This window comes from Triticum dicoccoides, chromosome 2A (assembly GCF_002162155.2).
Source record: "Triticum dicoccoides isolate Atlit2015 ecotype Zavitan chromosome 2A, WEW_v2.0, whole genome shotgun sequence".
Classification (NCBI taxonomy): domain Eukaryota; kingdom Viridiplantae; phylum Streptophyta; class Magnoliopsida; order Poales; family Poaceae; genus Triticum; species Triticum dicoccoides.
Genome location: NC_041382.1, coordinates 663,977,444 through 663,986,414, shown reverse-complemented (window position 1 = coordinate 663,986,414; position 8,971 = coordinate 663,977,444).

Below are 8,971 nucleotides of genomic sequence, written 5' to 3'. Positions count from 1 at the left end.
CATAGTGATTTCCTGGTAAGGATTCACTCGTGTCACATCAAGTATATCTTATTGATTTACTGTCTAAATCTTATTGATTTAATGTCATGTTTTCTTTCTTTTCCTGCAATTTTATGATGCAGGTTTTGCCATGTGACATTCATCACAGAATAAACCGTTTGGTTTGCTCTACGATGGCTATTTTTGCAGGTTTCACTTCTTATGCCGTGTCAGTAACGAAGGCACTGTCCATCACTTATATTACTGGAAAAAATTGGATTAGACTGTTGTATGAGTACAAACTGAATCCCTATGATGAACTGCAGTTTGGTTTAACAAAAACGCCACAATTAGTCATTCTCGCTGAGGGAGTCCTGGATTAGGGGGTGTTCGGATAGCCGGACTATACCTTCAGCCGGACTCCTGGACTATGAAGATACAAGATTGAAGACTCTGTCCCATGTCCGGAAGGGACTTTCCTTGGCGTGGAAGGCAAGCTTGGCGATACGGATGTTCAAATCTCCTACCATTGTAACCGACTCTATGTAACCCTAACCCTATCCGGTGTCTACATAAACCGGAGGGTTTTAGTCCGTAGAACAACATACACATCAACAATCATACCATAGGCTAGCTTCTAGGGTTTAGCCTCTCTGATCTCGTGGTAGATCAACTCTTGTAATACCCATACCATCAATATTAATCAAGCAGGACATAGGGTTTTACCTCCATCGAGAGGGCTCGAACCTGGGTAAAACTTCGTGTCCCCTGCCTCCTGTTACCATCCGGCCTAGACGCACAGTTCGGGACCCCCTACCTGAGATCCGTTGGTTTTGACACCGACATTGGTGCTTTCATTGAGAGTTCCTCTGTGTCGTCGCCATCAGGAAGGATGCCTCGCCCCGTCTTTAAAGACGGCACCGTTTCTAAGGGAGCTTTGGCTGTCGGCCAAACCCTCCGGCTAGGTGGTTTTCTTATGACCACCTGTTCGGCTTCTACGCCGACGATGACCTCTCGAGCTATCGAAAACAATCTTCATGTCAACTCGGAACTTGTCGAGCAGTTAGATCCAATATAGCTTTCCTCCATAAACAAGCTCTTGGATCGCTTCACTGCCCTGGGAGTCGCTACGGATTACGACCAGATTGGGCCTAAAACCGATCTGAGAAAGATTAACTCTCCCCAATCCACCCACCACGTTGCCGTGGTAGAGGGACAGTGCGGCGACCCTTCATCTATCCTAAGGACTCGCTACGTCTGGATTCCTGGTCCCTCCAAGCCGGATATCCGCGGAGGGGAGGATATCACTCAAGACCTGAATCTAGAATCAGGCGACGGACTGGATTCATTGGACGACATCCAGGAATCCAAATTTTCGAGTTTGGAAATTCCTCGGCCTCTGAGCCTCAGAAGGGGTAAGGCTTTGGATTTAATTCCACCCACCCACCCGAACATTAGCGATCTATCCCAAATCAGGCAAGAGCCCAACGAAATAGTACATCATTACTGGGCCAGATTCCTCCTGGTTATGCACAGGATAAAGGGCTGCCGTGAGGAAGACGCAATTCTATCCTTCTGCAATAATTGCACGGACAAGGGAATACTCAACGCCATAAGTCGCCGTGATATTACACGCTTCGCTGACTTAGCATCCATAGTACGAATGTACTGTGCGATGGAAAGCGCCCGGAAAACCAAAACAAAATTTTGGGACAATCCGGCCCTTAATGCAAGCCTAGTCCGAAACAAAAGGGTGCATCATCGCCAGACACCCGGGTCAAACACCAAAAAGCAAAAACCCTCTACAGGGCATGGAACCGTACTGGAAGGATGGCTTAATGGACCCTGTAAAATTCATAGCACAGAGGAGGCCACACCAACTCACAGCCTTAGAGCATGTTGGATACTCCGGCAGGTGGCCAAGATCGGCAAGAACCTCCTAATCCCGGAGACCACAAAAAGCAACCCCAGAGACACCAATACGGTACTAACAGTCTTCGAGACCTTTGCATCAAATAATATGCGAAAAAGGACACTCCGCAGCCTTGCCGAAGACTACCAAGTAGCAACAGTAAACCCGTGGAGTGACACGGCCATTACCTTCAACGCTAGTGATGAACCTAAATTCCGAACAGCCCGAGCACCAACCGCATTGGTCCTCAGTCCAATAGTGGACGGCTTTCGTCTCACCAAGGTACTCATGGACGGCGGTGGCGGACTGAACCTCATCTATGAGGAAACCCTCCAAAAAATGGATATAGACTGGAACCGCATCACACGAAGCAGCACAACCTTTAGAGGAATAATCACCAGTCGGGAAGCGCGCTATACAGGAAAAATCACACTGGACGTGGTGTTCAGCACACCGGACAATTACAGGTCCGAAGAAGTCACCTTCCACGTGGCCCTGTTCAGCAGTGGTTATCACGCTTTGCTAGGGCGGGAAGCATTCACAATCTTCCAAGCAATACCCCATTACGGGTACATGAAGCTCAAGATGCCCGGGCCTAACGGGATCATCACTCTCGCTAGTGATCCGGATGTAGCACTCCACGCCGAAAACTAGACAGCCGCACTGGCCCTTGAGGCACTATCTGAAGCCCTAGCAGCCGAGGAACTGACTGCACTGCGCTCTACCGTGAATAGGGACGACGTGGTACTTGACAAAAGATCCAAGTCCACCTCCTTTAAACCAGCGGACGAAATAGTCAAATTCCAAGTCCATCCAATGGACCCCAACAAAACAGCTTCCATCGGGGCATAGTTAAACCCTGATGTCGATGCTGCGTTGTGAGAGTTCCTATGGGAGAACTGGGACATTTTTGCCTGGCATCCTTCGGACATGCCAGGAATCCCACGCAGGCTGGCCGAGCACAGCTTAAATATCCAAACAGGATTCAAACCTGTCAAACAGGCTCTTCGGCGTTTCTCCGAACCTAAGAGACAGGCTATGGGAGAGGAGCTAGCAAAGCTATTGAGGCCGGATTCATCAGAGATATAAAACATCCGGACTGGCTAGCAAACCTGGTGATGGTACCAAAGAAGGACAAATCCTGGCGCCTGTGTGTCGATTTTAAAGACCTCAACAAGGCTTGCCCAAAGGATCCCTTCCCTCTCCCCCGCATCGATCAAATTATCGATGCCACCGCAGGACATGATTCATTGTGTTTCCTTGACGCATATTCTGGCTACCATCAAATCAAGATGGCAGAATCAGACCAAGCCGCAATGGCATTTATCACACCATACGGGCCATTCTGCGTCAACACGATGCCCTTTGGGCTCAAAAACGTTGGCGCAACATATCAGCGCATGATTCAGACATGTCTAGCAAGCCAGATCGGTAAAACAGTGGAGGCATACGTAGATGATGTGGTCATCAAAACAAGACATGTTGAATCTCTAGTAGACGACTTGAGGCTCACATTTGATAATCTTCGAACATACGACATCAAGCTCAACCCAGAAAAATGCGTTTTCGGCGTCCCATCCGGAAAGCTCTTGCGCTTCATTGTATCCAGTAGAGGAATTGAAGCAAATCGAGCCAAGATCCGAGCTCTGTCGCAATTGGATATCCCAAAGGACCTCAAACAAATACAAAAGTTAACCGGATGTGTGGCAACTCTAAGCTGCTTTATCTCCCGCCTGGGAGAAAAGGCCCTCCCCCTTTACCGCCTCCTTCGGTGCACCGAACACTTCAAATGGACGGATGCAGCCACGGCCGGACTCGACGAAATAAAAGCCATACTGGCAACAAACCCAGTCCTGGTCACGCCAAACACCGGCGAACCAATGCTATTGTACATCGTAGCAACACATCAGGTTGTAAGCGCAGTGCTCGTCGTCGAACGAGAAGCGGACGGACACAAATTCCCCCTTCAAAGGCCTATCTATTATGTGTCCACTGTCCTCACTCCCTGCAAATCACGGTACCCGCATTATCAAAAGATTGCGTACGCGGTATTCATGGCATCCCGAAAGCTACGACACTACTTCCAAGAGTGTTCAATAACAGTAGCCTCGGAAGTACCACTTAATGACATTATTAACAACCATGACGCAACGGGCCGGATCGTGAAATGGTCCATCGAGCTCCTCCCGTTCGACATAATTTATAAGCAACGACGAGCCATCAAGTCACAAGTTTTGGCCAATTTCGTCGCAGAATGGACAGAGGCCAAACTCCCTAAAGAGTACGGCACATATTCAAATTGGATCATGCATTTCGAAGGCTCCAAGATGTTGGCCGGACTGGGGGCTGGTGTCGTTTTGACGTCCCCCACAGGAGACACAGTTCAATACGTACTACAGATTATGTACACAAACTCCAACAATGCAGCCGAAGATGAGGCCCTTTTATATGGTCTCCGGATGGCAGTATCCATAGGCATTCAACGCCTAGAGGTGCGCGGGGACTCGAACCTCACAATATCCCAAATAAATGGAGACTTCGACACCAAAGATCCAAAGATGGTAGCTTACCGTAACGCCGTCCTAAAAATGTCAGCTCGTTTCAAAGGGGTTGAATTTCACCACATAGCCCGGGAAAATAATCAGGCGGCAGATGTCCTGGCACGCATCGACACAAAACGCGATGTAGTCCCCCCCAACATCTTCTTGGAAAGGATGTTCAAGCCATCCGTAGTATGGGAAGGGGAGCTGCACAACAACAGCCCGGACCCAACCGCACTGCCCGACATCGAACCTTCTGACACAATCGGCGGCTCTACCAATGAAATAACACCCTCAGCCCATGTAATAATGGCCGTCATCGCCCCGTGGACAGAACCATTCCTCGCCTACCTTACTAGGCAGGAACTCCCCGAGGACCAAAATGAGGCACGCTGCATAGTGCGGCGATCCAAAGCCTACAAAGTCCATGAAGGAGAGCTTTATAAGAAAAGCACTACCGGAGTCCTTCAAAGGTGCATCTCCAAAGAGGAAGGGCGGAACCTCCTGACTGAAATTCATGCCAGACTCGGTGGTCATCACGCTGCAGCTCGGTCCCTTGTAAGCAAGGCCTTCCGTACAGGCTTTTATTGGCCGAGGGCTCGGGCAGATGCCCAGGACTTAGTCCAAAAATGCACCGGTTGCCAGCTCTTTGCAAACCAAAGCCATATGCCACCTACTGCCCTCCAAACCATCCCCATCACTTGGCCTTTCGCGATCTGGGGGCTTAACATGGTTGGACTGCTTAAAGGCGGAACCCACAAGCACAAATACTTACTGGTCATGGTGGATAAGTTCACCAAATGGATAGAAGCCAAGCTTGTTAAGACGGCCGAATCCGGACCTGTGATAGACTTTATATCCGGGGTTGTACACCGTTACGGCGTCCCCCACAGCCTCATCACTGATAACGGCACGAACTTCACGGCCGACGAGGTAAAACTCTGGTGCTAAAACATGGGCATCAAGCTCGATTATGCTTCTGTCTATCACCCACAAACCAACGGCCAGGTCGAACGTGCAAATGGTCTTATCATGAGCGGCATCAAACCCAGGTTAGTGCGGTCCCTCAAGGAATCTAACACACACTGGGTAGAGGAGCTCGACTCTGTACTCTGGGGGCTGTGGACCACGCCGAATCGCACCACCGGATACACACCATTCTTCATGGTGTACGGCGCTGAGGAAGTTTTGCCTTGCGACATAATTCATGACTCACCTCGAGTGCGCATGTACGAAGAAAGAGAAGCCGAGCTCGATCGGTAGGACAGTTTGGACACATTAGAGGAGGAGCGTGACGTGGCAAAGGCCCGTTCCGCATTTTATCAACAGCAGGCTCGAAGATACCAAAGTAGAGAAGTATGGGCCAAAAAATACAACGTTGGCGAACTAGTTCTATGCTTGTCGGACAAGAAAAAGGACAAACTCAAGCCCAAGTGGGAAGGTCCCTTCATCATCGACCAAGTCCTGACTGGTGGTGCGTACCGCCTGTGAAGTGCATCGGATAACCGACTCGAGCCGAACCCATGGAACGTTGCCCGCCTCTGAAGATTCTATGCCTAGCGCCGGATCCCGTGTTCATCTCCTTACTCTGTCCATTTTTTATATATACCTTCTGTCTTACATTTCTCTCCTTCTCTCTCTCTTCCCCTCTTATAGCCTTTAGAGGCTCACAAAGTGACGCGCTATCCGCCCTCCGCAAACCTGGGGGCTTCTTTCGACAGAAGCTTACTTCTACGGGCTTCACGCCCAACACATGTGTCAAACTTCCGCATGTACCTTTTATTCACCACTATATGCATCGATATGACTTAAGTTTTGGCCAAGCTGGGTTGCCTGGCTCCTGTGCTTACCCCTATGTTCCCGATTGTTCGGCTAGGCGGTAAAGGGAGCACCTCTGCGATTGTTACTACCAGGTCAGCCGGACGTGTACCTCAGACTGGGTGAAGCCGAAAGCTAGCGTTCTTAAGGGAATATTCGGTCGGTGAACTAAAGACGATCTTTTTTTATTTTTTCCACGTGCCCCCAGATGTTTTTCCTGCGTTTCTCTTCGCATCATGGACATGCACTTTAGGGCATGCCTCCCAGGGAAAGGAACCCTTAACGGAACTATTCTCCCTGGAAGATGTTTCTTACTAACCATGCAATATAACATAACTAGTCAGGCACTTGTCTGTTCACGCCATAATGACCCCTGCGCCTGATCTCCACGCATTCCCCGGTTCCTACATAATCGCATGGGAATTCGGACACACTCCGGACCGTCAGGTCTCAAGGCTGAAGCGAAAAGGTCGGCCATGACAAATGATCTACAATCCGGCTAGAAGGCATTATAAATGTCAATTAAAATTACATAGTCATTTTGACTGACTATACTCCTCTTCAATACCATCTAACAGGCTATCCAATTTACAGTCCTGCTAGGAATACTTTGCGGCCAACTCTACTTGGCCGTATACTAAGCTCACAGGGATCTCCTTCCCATCGGGCCCTACAGGACCAACCTCGGCCATATGGTTAGGGTCGGCCTGTGAATATCACGTCTTCACCATGGCCCAGGCCTCCCTAGTGCCTTGACGGCAGGCTGATATCTTCCACAATTGGAATCGCCGCCGTGCTCCCCTCAGCTGCTCCGCAAGCTCTCCAAGACCTTCGGGTGTGGAGATGGATGGCCACAGGACTTGGGCGACGCCTCGCATCGCCTGTCGAACTCGATCGAGCAATTGCAAGAGCTCGGGAAGAAGGTCACCCGTACAACCGGGCATCTCCTCTGCAGGACGACCTATTAACATACCTACGGATATTGCTCTATTAATCAATGGCACCGCCGAACTTTCTTTTAAAAGGTTCGTTCAACCACTTACTAAATATGCCGCGCCAAAGCCGCTGATTCTCCTTCATGGAGTCTGACAGCTGGGCACGAACATCTTTTAGCTCGACACCCAGCCGGGTGTTGGCATCTTGGAGAACGTTCTTCTCCCCCATCACCTTTAACAGCACCCTCTCACCAGCCTTTAGTTGGCGTTCGAGGTGTTGCCTTTCCGGATTCAATCCGGCGCCATCTGCAATTTTATTTGTCAGATTCACACACAAGTTGTGCTTCTACACATACTTATCTTTCAAAATGAATATTACCAGAGGGGGTCTCCTTAGGCTCCCCTGCCGCGGCTAGTGCGGCCTCTAGTTGGGCTTTGCACTCTTCCAGCTCCTGGGTCAGCAGGGAATTCTTTTCTGTAAGAACCTGCATTTCAAATGATCCTTAAACCTATTATTCTAACTGTTTTCAGTCTCGGGGGCTACTGCTACATATATATTTATCAAAATTTTCTTACCCGTATGTCTTTTACATATTGCTCCATGGCTCTGGCTAGACCATTTTGAGCGGCACGGAGGTGCGCATCTCCTGAATTGAAGGCATCTAATGCCTCTTGGGAGAAGCAAGCATCTCGAAGAATGGTCCGGCGACGCCTGTGGTTCATGGCACTTTCCACCTCTGAGTTGGTGGCAGATAACCCGTCCGCATCTTCCGTCGGAGGAACGTCTGGCACACGCCTTGCGTTCGCTTCCGCCCCCGGACCAGGCCTTGGAGCCTGGCTGGTGGAGGCCCGATTAGCAGCCTCTCCGGATATAGCCCGGCGAGGTCTCTTCGTCCTGAAAAGGGCACGAGTGTCAAGTGTGCCTCGAAGGTATAACGACTGGGATAAAGGGGCGCGCCATACCTTCGCGTTGATGCCTCGGTCCAGACTGCACCTCTTTTCTGCCCATGGGGCCCTGCGGCCCCTGGTTGGTTTGTCGCCGCAGGTTCGGCCTTGTGCCTCAAAAACCTCCCCTGCAAAGTTTGGTTGTAATCAGGAAATTAAACACGCGTGGACGGACCCCTGTCCGGGGTACAAGGACTTCGGTCTCAGGTACCTGGGGTGTTCGGATTAACCCTGGGTAATCGGCCGTAATGGCCACCAAGGCGTTGTCCTCGCTCAATTGATGGAACACTCCATCAATCAACTCCACAGATATGTCCGGATCCTCCTGAGAGGCCGGGTCGAGAGACCGTCCTGAGTCCTCGGGTTGTGGAGGCGGGCTTCTTATGTCCTTTACGGCCCGGCGCAGTTCCTGCGTTGAAGTCATCAGACTAAGTATTTAACAATGGGAACACTAAAAGGATGAGCAAGTAAATGCGACCACTTACCCAGCTTGGGGGATTGTGCATAGAGAATCCACCCTGTGGGTTGACGCGGAGAAATTCCTCCTCTTCCCCCTTGTACAAAGTGGACAAGATCTTTAATAGAGCGGTAACTGAATCTGGCCTTTTACGGCCGTAGCGGGTGGCGTCGTCCTCCCCGTTGAAATCCCACATGGGGTGGCTTCTGTACTGAAGCAGCTGCACCCCCTGCATGATGCATTCGGCCATAACTCCGATCATGATTAGTCCGGAATGGGCCAACAATCTTATTCGGCCCATGAGATAAACGATGTCCCTGTCGCTTTCCCTTTGAGGGCTCCGTGGACGCCAGCTTAGGCGCTTCTTTAAAGGAGCACTATCGAA